Here is a 12,977-nt window from a genome sequence, read left to right on the forward strand (position 1 = left end):
CATCAGCTAATTGTTATTTACAGCTAATCTTAAACGACTGTTCAGCACAGAAATGAAGCCCAACAATCATGTTTCACAGTCCTGTGGTCTCAGCCTCAGATACTCATCAAATCACACAGAGCTCATGTAGAAACAAATGAACTAAATATGTTCTCCTTCATTTCTGTCAAACAAAGCTGTATGAAACGTTTCCAGCTGTTAGTATCATGGTTGCTAGGCAACCTGGGCAGCGCGACGGAGGCTAGACGTCCCATTTCACGAGCCTACGAGCCTCGCACTTCGGCCTTAGCGGTCTTTGAGTACGCGGCCCTTGAGGACTTTAAAGCTGCAGAACCTGAATCGGGATACAGCCATGATGATCTCCAGCCTCGTGCTCGCCAACATTCTCACCTGAGTTAAGAAGACGATCACTGAAATGGTCTCAGCAGGTCCTTTGATGACAGCAATGAAATGCAGTGGTAAGGCTTTTTGGGGATTAAGTTCGTTTTCATGGCAAAGAAGGACGATGCAGTTCATCTGATCACTCCTCATAACATTCTGGAGTGCAGGCAAAATGCTATTATAAAAACTTAAGCAGCAATTTCTCCAGGTTCCAATATTTATGCAATTCTCAAACCTTTTGGCCACGACTGTATAACCTCTTCTGAAGTTTAGTGGATATTATACATGGTTATGCTCAGGATGTGTCGGCCAGTTTCCACTGGAAACGCCTTTTGGTTAAACTGTCAGCGAGGAATTTGCATTTGCACTGTTACATTTTTATATAACTTTAATGCACATAAACAACAGCTGCTTGTTTCAGTGAAAATACATTGATGGCTTTTTAATAAAGTTGTGCAGCTGTAAAGTATTTTGTCTGCTGTCAATTCTATCGTCAGCTACATCGTTATGGCAAATGTTCAGATGTATATGGTGATAAATATCTTTGGTCATATGGTCCTGCTCTGTCTGTCACCTTCTGTGTTGAGCTCATTGTTTCCTCTGTAGTGGCTGAGCTGAGTCCAAGTAGCTGAAAATGTTCCTCTGCTGCTCCGTCAGACTCTCCTCCTCCTGCTGATCAGCTGGGACACAAAACAGATCTTTGTTAGGCTCCACACTGCACTGAAGAGTCAAAGTGTCTCATATGTTCATCTGACAAGTAAAAGAACACATTTTTGTTTCCCGAGGTGGGCAACTTGTTGGAAACAAACACAAAAGGTTTGAGCACTGATACCTGCCATTGCTGCCATTGAAAGATGCAACGCCAGCAATGTGGATTGTCAAGACTCAAACCAATCATCAAGCAAAGACAACAGGGATCATTTGTTTCTGTTTATTTAGCATTCACAGCATTTGTAGTTGCCTTCTGTGCAGGGGAAGTCCACGCACACTGTGTGGTACCGCCATCCGCAGAAGGTGCATTCAACCTCTGTAAGAGAAACGAGATTGTCTGAGACTGAAATGATATTAACTAAAGAAGTGGTGATTTGTAAAACATTTTGATCCGGGACGTACTCTGCATGAAAACAAGCGCTCACTCTTCCTGCTCAACAAATGACAAGGGCGGACCCTTATACCACGTGATATCCTCAACCCGAGGATCAGCACAATTAACCTAACAGACCTACACCTTAGTTCACAGATTCACTTTGTCTAAGGTTGATTTCTGGGATTTCACACAACCCAGGATTCAGATCGTGAATCCATGATGGGCTTGGATTTACATCATTATAAATGAAATGTGCTCTACTTGGAAGCAGCCGGCCCCGCCCCTTTTGACGGGTTGTGTGAGACTTTAAATCATCAAACTGTAAATTATAAAGTTTAAATTGTTATTGATCCTTTACCCCGAGTCCTAAAGTGTAGATTTATTTTCTTACTCTTCTTATATTTATTGTTTGTTTACTTGCACCGCTGTAACTGCAGCCTCGTCGTCTCGTATCTCTATATGCTGGACTGTCTGTAGCGGAGATGACAATAAAGTTTACTTTGACTTCAGCAGCGCGCAGGCGCACCGAGGGCTCTCGCGCTCACTTTATAGAATGTAGAAAAAACATCGGTGCAGATTATAAGTCTGTATCATAATATCTGTTTGTTGTTTTTATTTTGTTTTGCGAGTTGGTTATTAGATGCCGCTCCAGCCAGCCAGAGACTCCCCGCCGCCCCGCCCTCTCCTCCCTGTGCCGCCAGCAGCAGGCGCACCTCGCAAACGGAGGGCGCCCTTACTCCCAGCAAATGGCTGATAGAAAACCGATCGGTGCCTACGAATTTCCCAATATGCGCTGGCATGACGTCGGGGAAGCATGGGTACGACCGATTATTTTATTTTTTTCTTGCCCGTGATGCCCCCCCCACCACGATGCATTCTATTGGTTTGCACACTTACACACACCCAGCTGTGGTTTCCTGTTTTGCTGGACTCTGGAGAGCCCCGCCTTTAACGCTCTTCTCTCACAGAGAGCAACAGAAAACTTGGAAAAACTCCAGATTGACTGAACTCAGTTCAAAGTTACCTTGACACCTTTAGATGTGAGACGTAGTGATGGTCCGCTTGAAGCTGACGCTCCGGTGCGTGTGTCAGAAAGATCAACGCGCTGCTTCAGAAGCACCGTGTCGAGGCTTGATTCGTTTGGCCAGAGTCACGTGATCAGTGACGTCTGAAGCTTCGTTTAGAACGTACCTTTTTTTAAATCGAACTTTATTGAAACACAATGAGTATACAACATACAAACAGATGAAGTTTACAAAAGAACAGAACATGAACATACAGAACCAGGAGTAAAAAAATTATGATATGAGGAGGCGAAAAAAATCTACATATAAATATTGTTCTGAGAGGCTTTTTGTTGGTTGAGTCTGAAATTGATTGTATGTACAATTCATATCCTTATAAAAAGGCAGAAATATGGTGTTTTATTAATAAACTTACATTTATGGATATAAAATAGCTAAAAGTATTAACAAATTTTTTATAAAAAACATTTATCATTCTTCCTGGGGAACTTAAAGAAAAAGAATAAAACATTTCCCATCGTAAAGAAAACTCCCTTAAAATATGGACAATAACAAAACTGCTAAATTCTTCCAGAATCTCTGTGTAGAGGAACCAAAAGAGATGTGCCACAGTTTCTGGATGATCCCCACAGAAAGTTCAATTAGTATTTATGTCTCTTTTAAATGTTACCATATAGTGACTGGCTGGGTCACATTTATGAAGAATTTTATATGAGATTTCCTTCACCTTGTTCACAATTAGATATTTATGGGATCATCCAGACTGTCTTCCAGGTGATATCTGGAACATGTCGGTTCCAGTAAGATATTCTATATATGGGAGAGACATGATATCTTCTTGGAATAAACTACGTATTCTCTTATTGCTGTTACCAAGTTCCTGTGAAAAGCAGATTTTTCCCACTGCTGACTCAGCTGGATCAGGGAGAGTGACTGAGGCAGATATTGAGCTGTCAGTGTTTTTATATAACATTAAAGTCCCTGAGGGTATGGCACCAAGCACCATTGAGAATTCCCCAACCCTGACGGGAAAATTATATAGTGTAGGGAATTCATTGTAAGTAAGTAGTGCTCCCTCGTTAAATTTTAAAACTTAGTAGCGGCCGCCATTGTTGGCAGCTGAAATTTGGCTGGGCCGCGCTATGAATTCTGGGATATGGTGGGCCACGAAGGACACACCCGACCCATCCTTCAAGCTCGGGGGAATGAAGGACGCATTTGAAGGAGTCGAGGAATCGGGACAGCCTTCGTCGCCTGGCTGTGACGTCATCGGCCTTCAAATGCGGCCTCCGGAGGATGCAGCCGACGTTTTGGGACACAGCTTGTGTGTCTTTGTTGGTCATGTGACCTCCCAGGGACTACACATGGAAACGAGCAGTTTAGCTCAAATCTGGCAGGTTTCCATCGTCTGTTTTTGTCCTGATGTCCATGAACATGAACACTGTCCCTGTCAAACACGTCCAGATAATCTGATCCAGTGTTGTTCTTCTTCTGTGGTGTTTGTGATGGAGCAGCAGCTGCTAATCCTGATGTCCTCCACCAAGGGGGCAGCAAATTCAGCTGACTGTCATCATTTATTAAAAAGATGTAACAATGTGACATAATGCAATATAATAGTGTCAGTTACACATTGTGGGTTGCACTGTGGCCAGAATGGACATTACCTCCTGCCTAATGGAAGCTGTCAGCCATCCTGCAACCATGAATTAGAGAAGCAGAAGTGAAGGGATTGTTAACAACAATTTAATAATAAAATGTAATGTGATAGTTGCACTTTATTAGCTCCCCACAATCGTATGAATAATAACCATGAATGCACTGCATGCTCATAGCAAGTTCTTTAGGTTTAAAGTGAGATCCTGCTTTAAAGGGCGCTTCATCTGCTGGGAATGACATGTTTCTTCTAGTATGTAAGGCTCAGCCCATCTTACTGGGACTTACTTTTGTAGGTCCACATGCTCTAAACCTGGTGCTCCATGATTGGTGCAGAAGCTTTAAGCTCCTATTAACAAATAATAACCATGGACTTAGTTGTTACTACAATAACTTATCATTGAGCAACTTTTAATTTTACTTGTAAAACTATGCAAGTAGAATTGAATGGGGCACAGTGAGCTGAGCACAGGCCCACTCTGTGACACTCAGAGGTTTGTGGATATCATACTGAGAGTATTGGACACAGTGCAGCCAGCTTGCAGCCACTTTCCCACCACTTTAGCACAATGTTTACATGAGACTCAGCCACACTAATGTTCCTGGGCAGACATGTGGTGCAGCATGGCTGATGGCACTGTACCTGCAGCTGTCATGGACAAGAACCACTCAATACCTCACCCAAGCCAAGCCTGTGCTGATGTTGTGATCTGAGACCGAGACACTAACCCAGGATCATGATATGATGTTGTGAGAGTTTCACTAAGAATTAGCTCTGATTACAAGATTTCAATCTATCGTAACTCTAATTTGTATTTACTTCAGTTTGTTCATCTTGGAGCTGTGTGCAGCTGAGGACAGTCTTATTATTACCAGGTGAGGATATGTAACAGCCACAGTCTGTAGAGATGATGTCACCATGGAGTGGTGATGTCACTGGAGCTGCCAATATGTGCTCCAGCCAAAGCTACACCAGAGGGTTGTGCTGTGTAACAGGTTGGTGCAGGTGGTGTTATCTACATTTGAACATTAGGCAACAGTCTCATGAAGACACTTTCTATTGTTCACTAAAGACCAACAATAACAGAGACAAAGGGAGAGCAGCAGAACTAGTGCTAACAATTAGCACTGCTAGCCTGCCCACCAACACCAGCTAATGTTCTAAAAACGATGATCAATGATTTTGCTGTAACGGCTCCAGCTGTCTGTGTCAGGGACACGTTGGAGATGAAGTGAGTGATCCAGTGACAAAGGTTTGGAAAGCTGCAGTCAGCTGAGACTAAAGGAGTCACCTGACCGAGAGACCAAATGTTTCACTGAGAACGTCCAGATGAACAGAATCAACCTTTGGGATAATCTGTTCCACACATCCATGTTTCACTTACTGCATTATATTTCCTCATTGCTGTGCACACAGGCCTGTGGCTTATAACCAACTCCAAGTTCAGACTCAGAGGCTGCTGAAGCTGTTTTCTGGAACAGAGACGTGTTGGATATAAAAGCAACTCTTCTTTATGTGTCAGCACTGAGGAAAGGAGCAGCTTCGTTTCTAAGTGTATGAAGGACTGTAGCAGTGTGTGTGTGAGCTTTATTTCACAGACAGAACCATGTCAAAAACACAACTTCAGGTAAAAACAATACAAAATCAAAGAGTCTGATCAGAAGGATTAAACAGAGGAGTGTGGGACTGTTTTTAACAGACAGCAGGTTAAGCCAGGCTGGAGGAGTAAACTGAGCCTCGGTGTGAGCAGCAGTGTGTTTGACAGGAAGCTGAGATAAACAGTCTGGAGCCCATTTAGTGCTTCATATGAAAGTGTGAGGATTTGAAAGCAAATCTAAAATCAAGCAGGAGTCAGTGTGAGAATGATTTGTGCTTTTCCTCAGTCAGATGCTGGGAGTTTCAGTTCATCCATGTTCAGCGTGCTGTGCTTTGTGTAACAGGAGAATATGACAGTATAAATCAAGTCTTCATGTCACTGAAAGCCTCCACAGTCTGCTATGGAGGTGCATCAGTTTGGATTTACAAGAAGAACATTTCTTAAACCTGCCACAAGATGGCGCTCCAACAGAAGGGATGTCCACAGTGTAACACAGACACACACATACTGTGTGAATGTGTGAGTGAATGGGCTTTCAACACAAGGCTTCTGCTGCTACCTTTAATGACATAATTAGCTAACAAGAACAAACTGTTAATTACCACCAAAGAACGGCTCCAGATTTTAGCTGCTGACCATTTTGTGAAACGTTGATTACATCAGCTTATTGTTGATTTTTCAACCTTAATATCAGCTGCTTTAAAGGAGCCTGGTTCTCTGGCAGTAACACTTTTCTTCACTAGATGCAGTGCAGGCACAGTCTGTGTTTCTAAACTACACACTAATGTTCATTGTTGTGCAGCTAAATCCTCCCTCTGGATGGGAAGAATCCCTGTCAGGCTTCAAACACCTGGCTTGGTGTTCTGGAGCTAATGTGTCACCTGTGAGGACTCTGAGATGAACACACAGCAGACACTTCAGTTCTCCGTCTGTGTGTCCTCAGTTTCCCAGCATGCCTTGGCTGTGGTGGTGGAGGTGAATGAGGGGGAACATGCTGCTCTGTCAGCACTCAGGTTTCATACCTGGTGATCTCAGAGGACAAAGCGGCGTTACAGCAGCGCACGTTGATGAGACCTGATGCTCTGAACAGTTCAGACTTCAGCCTCACTCTGAGAAAACAAACGACTGACTGTCAGCAGCAACTACACCTGCTCCATCAGTGACGGAGAGAAGAACTGAGACTGAGAGACATACAGCTGCAGGTCAAAGGTCAGAAACGCCCGCTCTTTGTACGGGTCAGGAGTTAGTACTGCAGAGGTCAGAGGTCAGCTTGCTGACAAACCATTTGAAACAGTTTGGAGCTAAAAGCACAACAGCAGAGGAAAGAAGAGACACTGCAGAGATGATGCAAAATATTGTGTTTTGTTCTCAGCTGTCAAAAAGTGTAACACACGTGTTCCAGCACAGCCTTTGTGTACTTTCACTTCTCCATACTGTCCATTGGAAATCCTGTTTGTTACTTTTTGATTTCAGTCCATGTGTCCAAAGCAAACTTCTGTCCCACACTTTCTCTGCTGACTCTTCACCGATGCTCAGATGATCTCAGATGATTTCACCAGAACTCATCAAAATTCGGGCTCCACAGAAACCCAGACGTCACTAAACAAGCGTAACAAGCAAAGTGAAAACTGGTCGTTCAGCTTTATTGACCAAAGATAAGCTCACATGTCACCTCATGACACAGACACTTATTTCCACAGCATGCACGAGGACTGACAATAAGTGTCTATAAAGCCACTTCTATCTGCCACACCTGTGCTTCTGTCATGGTTGCTCTCCTCTCACTCTGTCATTTATCCACAGTCTGCCTCCCTCTGCTCCGTCAGCTGACGTCCTCTCTACACCACCTGCTGTGTTTTATCCTGCAAAAACACATTTAAGAAGCGTTGCACCGAGTAACGGGAGGAACTGCTATAAAATCCATTTAAAGGAGGTGGTGCTGAGTGCTGTGACTGGGGTCCCACCACTGACATCACGGGTGGAGGACATGTTGGAAAACTGCTACAAAGTGCTGTGCAGCCAGCAGAGCTTACAGTCTGTCCTGTGTGTCATACAGGCTCTCACACTTAGTGTTTCTGTGACACATTGAAGAGAAGTTTGTGTTGTTCACAGTTGTGCTTGTACTGAGTGACAGCTGACATGACCTAACAGGAATAATGTGTCTGTGCTGAATGAGAAGTAACACACAATGAAGTCTTGATGCATCTCAATCATCCAGGAAAGTGAGTCTGTTGCTTCTGTTCATCTGGACGCAGCGTTTTGTGGGAGAAACGTGTCGTCATCATCAGGTGACGTCTTCAGTCTCAGCTGCAGGTTTCAGTCTTACAAACAGGACATTTGCATAAAGACTGAAAGCAGCTGCAGGAACGATGGGCTGGGAGCTCCGTTCCTTCATCTTAATTATGCAGATTCTCAGGACCATTGATCAACAACCACTGATCCATGTCCATGAGTCCCATTCACAGAGATGTGGGAATGGCTGCAGTCACAGCATGTAAGATGGAAATAAATGAGAAGTATTTAGCTGAAGTGGATTTGATTTATGTTACTTCTTTTTTAACTTGTAGTTCTACATTGGAAGATTATTGTGATATTGAAATATAAAAATACATTTATATTCTATTATTTTCTCAAAATAAGCGTCACACTCGTGGAAGCCGGTGTAGCCGCCGAAACGCCTGCATTTATGGAGACTTTCAGCCCCAGGTAGGCCAGTTATGGATCTTCGGATCCACATTATGTCAGCATAAAATACATACTTAGGCAGAATTTTGCAAACATCTATTTTTCATTTTGTAGCAGCATAGAGCTTTTTTCCAATTATTTTTTAAAAGTCAGGTCAAGGCTCCAAAAGCCCAAAGGCGATATAACAGTTTGTGTTTGCTACATGGATCATTGTAGTTCAGCTTTCCTTTGTTATATTTCTTTAAGAGCTCAAAATGTGTTCATTACATAAATAAAACGTAATGTAATGTAAGCTCAATGTCCTTACAGCATAGCGTCTCTTTGATAGAGAAATGCCCAGAGTTACACCATCTATCGTTCACAAACACAGCCAGACCCCCTCCTCCCTTCTTACCACTCTCCGCTGTTCTGTCATAAGAGGCTCAGCAGCTAAAGCAGCACACCTGGGTCTCCCAGCCTATTAAAAGCAGCCCTTTGCTTCACCTGCTTCACTAAACATTATTATTTTAAGCAGAGTGGTGTGATTTATGTAGGCATTGCTGTGTGACAGGATGACTTTTCTTGCACACCCACCAAATGAGGGCGCACATGCTTCCACGCCCACTGGTGACTGCACACATCCTTTCAAGGAAGCATTTCATTCATCCCTAACAAATGGAACAAAACACTGTGCAGCGTGTTCAGGTTTGAACGTGGCCCTGGCCTCTCTCTGCATCCACCTGGCACATGCAACACACATCCACTCCCTGCTGAACTGCTTGTATTTGATGTGTTGAAGTTTTGGTAAAGTTTGAATAAATTCCACTTTATTTATAGGAACATTTCATCTGTGGACTCCTGCTTCCCCTCTCCTTGAGCCAGTTTGTGACGGGAACATGACATAAGAAAAGTAATTTATCCCTTTTTGATTCTGTGTATCTGGCGCTCATCCAGTGAGTTCACACTTGGCAGAAACAGACTGAATTTGTCTGGAGAACTTTGGCTTCAGCCAAGTTAGATAAACACACTGTGTCTCTGTCAAAACAGCAGTGTGGTTGTGGCACCCCTGTGAGGGAATGACCACATTAATATTATTTTGTGTAAAACACTCATGTAACGGGACATTTTTCATTGCTATATGTATTTATTTTCAGTTTCTTTAAGAGGATAGAAAATCCATGTAACAGGGATTCATTTTATGTTAGAAAGCAGTGAGGGCGGAACTTTGGTGCTTGCTCCGGGGTTTCGGGGAGCAGTAAGTGGAGCCCACCTTCCGCTGCTTCCTCAGACACGTTCTGGAGGAAAGCAGAGACGCATCGTGTCTTCCTTACTCTGCTCTTCACCTGCTTTTACAGGTCGGTACACGGTGCTCGCACCGAAAATGTTGTTTATTGTCACCATGGTTACCCACGTTAATGTGAATGGGAGAGTTAAGGCGGTCCGCCAAAGTTATTTATATGTAAACACGGGAGAAAACCAGAGGAGTGTCCCGCGCGACCGCACCGCGAGCCCGCTCGTTAGGTGGAGCGCTCGTGAAGCAGAGTCAGTGCGCTCCTATGCTCTGTGCAAACGTGTTGTAATGCTCCAATCAAATCAGTTCTGTGAGATGTGAATGTTAATAGTTCTGTTAAAGTGACTGAGTAGATTAGCTAGTGTAACACAAGCACTCTGAGCAACTCTGTGTAGCTAACAGAGGCATTCATGGGTTGATTCAACAAGCTGTGTTTCATGATGCACTAAATAGTGATTTTGCCAGTAAATTACTGGAGGGAACAAATGTAATGTATTTACCAATGCTGTTATTGAATAGAACTGTTTAGCCAGTAAGACACTGCAGAAGACAATGTGATGTGTTTATTGATATGATAAAAGGATGTAGCTGTTATGGAAAGAAGTGTGAACTTGAGAAACTGAACCAGTTAAAAAGAGTATATTTCACTGATGTTGTGAAATAAGTAAATGTAATTGATGTGAATGAGGAACCAGCTGAACAGTATATTGAAAGCTCATGTTTAGTGTTTTATAGCATTTATTTGTGTGAAATAAATCAGACTCAGACACGTTCTGGAGGAAAGCAGAGACGCATCGTGTCTTCCTTACTCTGCTCTTCACCTGCTTTTACAGGTAACATATTTGTCATCGAGGTCTTCATCCTTGGGACCCGTAACATAGTAACTTCTTCATTGTTATACTTCTATAGTTTTCCCATTTTGTGAGCTGTGGATGTGGAAAGTGTCTCAGTGACACATCCACATGAAAACGGCGTTACCTTCGTTCATTTGCACGTCAAATGAATGAGCTGTTTGGACTTTAACGTCACAGCTGATGCTTCGATACTCGAACTCAAGAGTTCAGCTTCCACTCAGAGGTACAAGTACACACAGCAAAGATAAACGTGTACACAAGGTGGAACCCACAAGTGCACAGCTCCAACCAGAGATGGGCAGTAATCCGATTACTTTTTTCAAGAAACGAGTAAAGTGAGGGATTACTATTGCAAAAAAGGTAATTAGATTACTGTTACTTTCCCGTAAGCACACTGCGTTACTAAAACCGCAGCTGTGTGCAGATGAACAATGGATAATCTATCGAGTGTGGAGAGAGTGTGAGCGTGCAGCGTTTAAAGCGTGGAAGCACTGACCTTACTTTGAGTTTGACTCTGTAAAAAGTGACAAAAACATTAGCATCCGCTGTTCACTGCGTGGGAAGACAACATGCTCACTCACTATGTGTTAATGGGCATGCTTATTTATAACTTTGATAAAATGTCATAAAAATAATTCCATGCCAGCTCACCATTGGTGATCAGGTAGTTTCTGTTCCAGTTCCAGTCCCATAAATCATGAAGCTTGCTGCCAGAAAAGCTTCAAATCTCCTTTGAAAGCTGTTTGTGGTCTTGATTGTGGGAGCTTCAGTTGTCTGACTCCAGCTGCCACACAGTGCTCACTGATATCATTTGCAAAAACCCCAGTGTGACAATATTTATCAGTGAAGCAGAAATCAGGAAGTGACGACTTTTCTTTGAACATTTGCTAAGGCTAAGCTGTGCTTTCTACCACAGTTGGGAATTTCCTGGTTTACAACAAATTATTGTGTCAACACCGCATAAGATTTCAAACTACAGGAAAATCACTGGAGTTATAAGAGGCAGACAACGACACACACACCACATGCATGCTGTTGCTATTTATTGTGGATTAACCTGTCAAGGGCAAGAACAAAATAATTCTGCCTCAAATACAGGAAATCATAGCTTTCCTGTATTTCCTCCATTGTTGGCATGCTGGTTAGTGCTGTTGCTCCACAGTAAGAAGGTCCTGGGCTAAATTATCCATGAATGTAAACGGCTGTGTGTTTCTATCTGATAGACTGGTGAGCTGTCCAGGGTGTACCCTGCCTGGTAACCTATCACTTCAGGGTTATTTCCCAGCCCTGCTGCAACCAGGATAGAGATAGGAGGATGGTGGTTGTTGTAGACCCATTCAATTTCAATTGAAGGATTAAAATGTTCCAGGAGCTCAACTTACTCCATCTGAACATGTTTCAATCGTGTTTTATGAACACAACATGCAGCTTTACTGAATATGAAAAGGTTGTGTTGATTTAACTCAGTTGTTTAAGTTTCTGCCAAAGCAAAACCTTTGTGTGCAACCAGTGTCCACTATTGAATCAAGTAAATCCAACATGTTTTTGTCAGTGCAAAAGGAGTTACGGTGCCTGTATTCCTGCACAATATTGTCCCGGGAGGGAGGAAAACTTTCTGGTGAAGTTTTGGTTGATTTTTGGGTTTTGCTTGACACTAGGTTGATTTTATCAGTGAGGTTTGGATTGTTTTCTTTCTCTAAGAGAGAGAAAGATGGTTTTATGCTTGGACATGTTTGCAATGGGCCCCAGTATTTGTTACTTTATTAGTATTTTATTGGTTGCGTTTGTTTGTGCTTTTGTTACAGTGCACTGAGATAAGAACATCTGAGAGGTGTGATCCACCGGTGGTGATATTTTGGTATTTTGTGAGTTCCCGATTTAACAAATCAGCTCTTTAATCCAGACCTGAGAGGTTGAACTTTAAAGCGCTATAAAATATTCTTACTGGAAACAGTGGCAAAGTGTTTTTCTCCATGATTATAATGGGCTTGGGAGAAATTCACTTATATGGGACACTGATCACATGAGAAGTCCTGAGCCTAAAAGGATTGCAGCGAGTCAATCCAGTCCAAAAACAAGGAGCTGTTTTCCTTTAAAATGATGACGTCATCTTGCTGGTGATGGAGGCTCGAATAGGCTGCGTGTGAGACTCCATTATCAGCAATATCTGGTATGAATGTGTGTGGATGTATGCATGTGACTGGACTGTGACGGACTGACGACTAAAAATTTAACTGACTTGATACTGAGACAAAAACGGTGCCGACTTTAGGATTAGTGAATGTCCACAACAATTCACCCAGCCTGTAGAAGAAGGGTGGAGGTTTTGTCTTGCTTTGTTTGTGCAGGAGCAGAAGGATGACAGAGACTAAAGGGGGAGGCTGTAGCTTCACATGAGTGTGAGCTGCAGACTGAACCCTTTGG

General features: G+C 42.9%; 1 protein-coding gene and 1 long non-coding RNA gene across 5 annotated transcripts in view; one reads left to right on the top strand and one right to left on the bottom strand.

Moving 5' to 3' along the window:
- Positions 1-661: 661 nt before the first annotated feature.
- Positions 662-12,977, bottom strand: part of LOC309702533 — a 120,529-nt gene continuing 108,213 nt past the window's right edge. The window contains exon 6 of the long non-coding RNA XR_014275597.1: positions 662-1,061. This is a non-coding gene — a long non-coding RNA (uncharacterized lncRNA). The remainder of the gene's footprint in view (positions 1,062-12,977) is intronic.
- Positions 10,290-12,977, top strand: part of LOC309702279 (uncharacterized protein) — a 164,537-nt gene continuing 161,849 nt past the window's right edge. For all 4 annotated transcript variants that reach the window (XM_082526877.1, XM_082526878.1, XM_082526872.1 and 1 more), the window contains exon 1: positions 10,290-10,532. The gene's annotated coding sequence lies outside the window, so the exon portion shown is untranslated. The remainder of the gene's footprint in view (positions 10,533-12,977) is intronic.

The sequence above is a fragment of the Aulonocara stuartgranti genome (assembly GCF_965226115.1).
Source record: "Aulonocara stuartgranti genome assembly, chromosome: 3".
Classification (NCBI taxonomy): Eukaryota; Metazoa; Chordata; class Actinopteri; order Cichliformes; family Cichlidae; genus Aulonocara; species Aulonocara stuartgranti.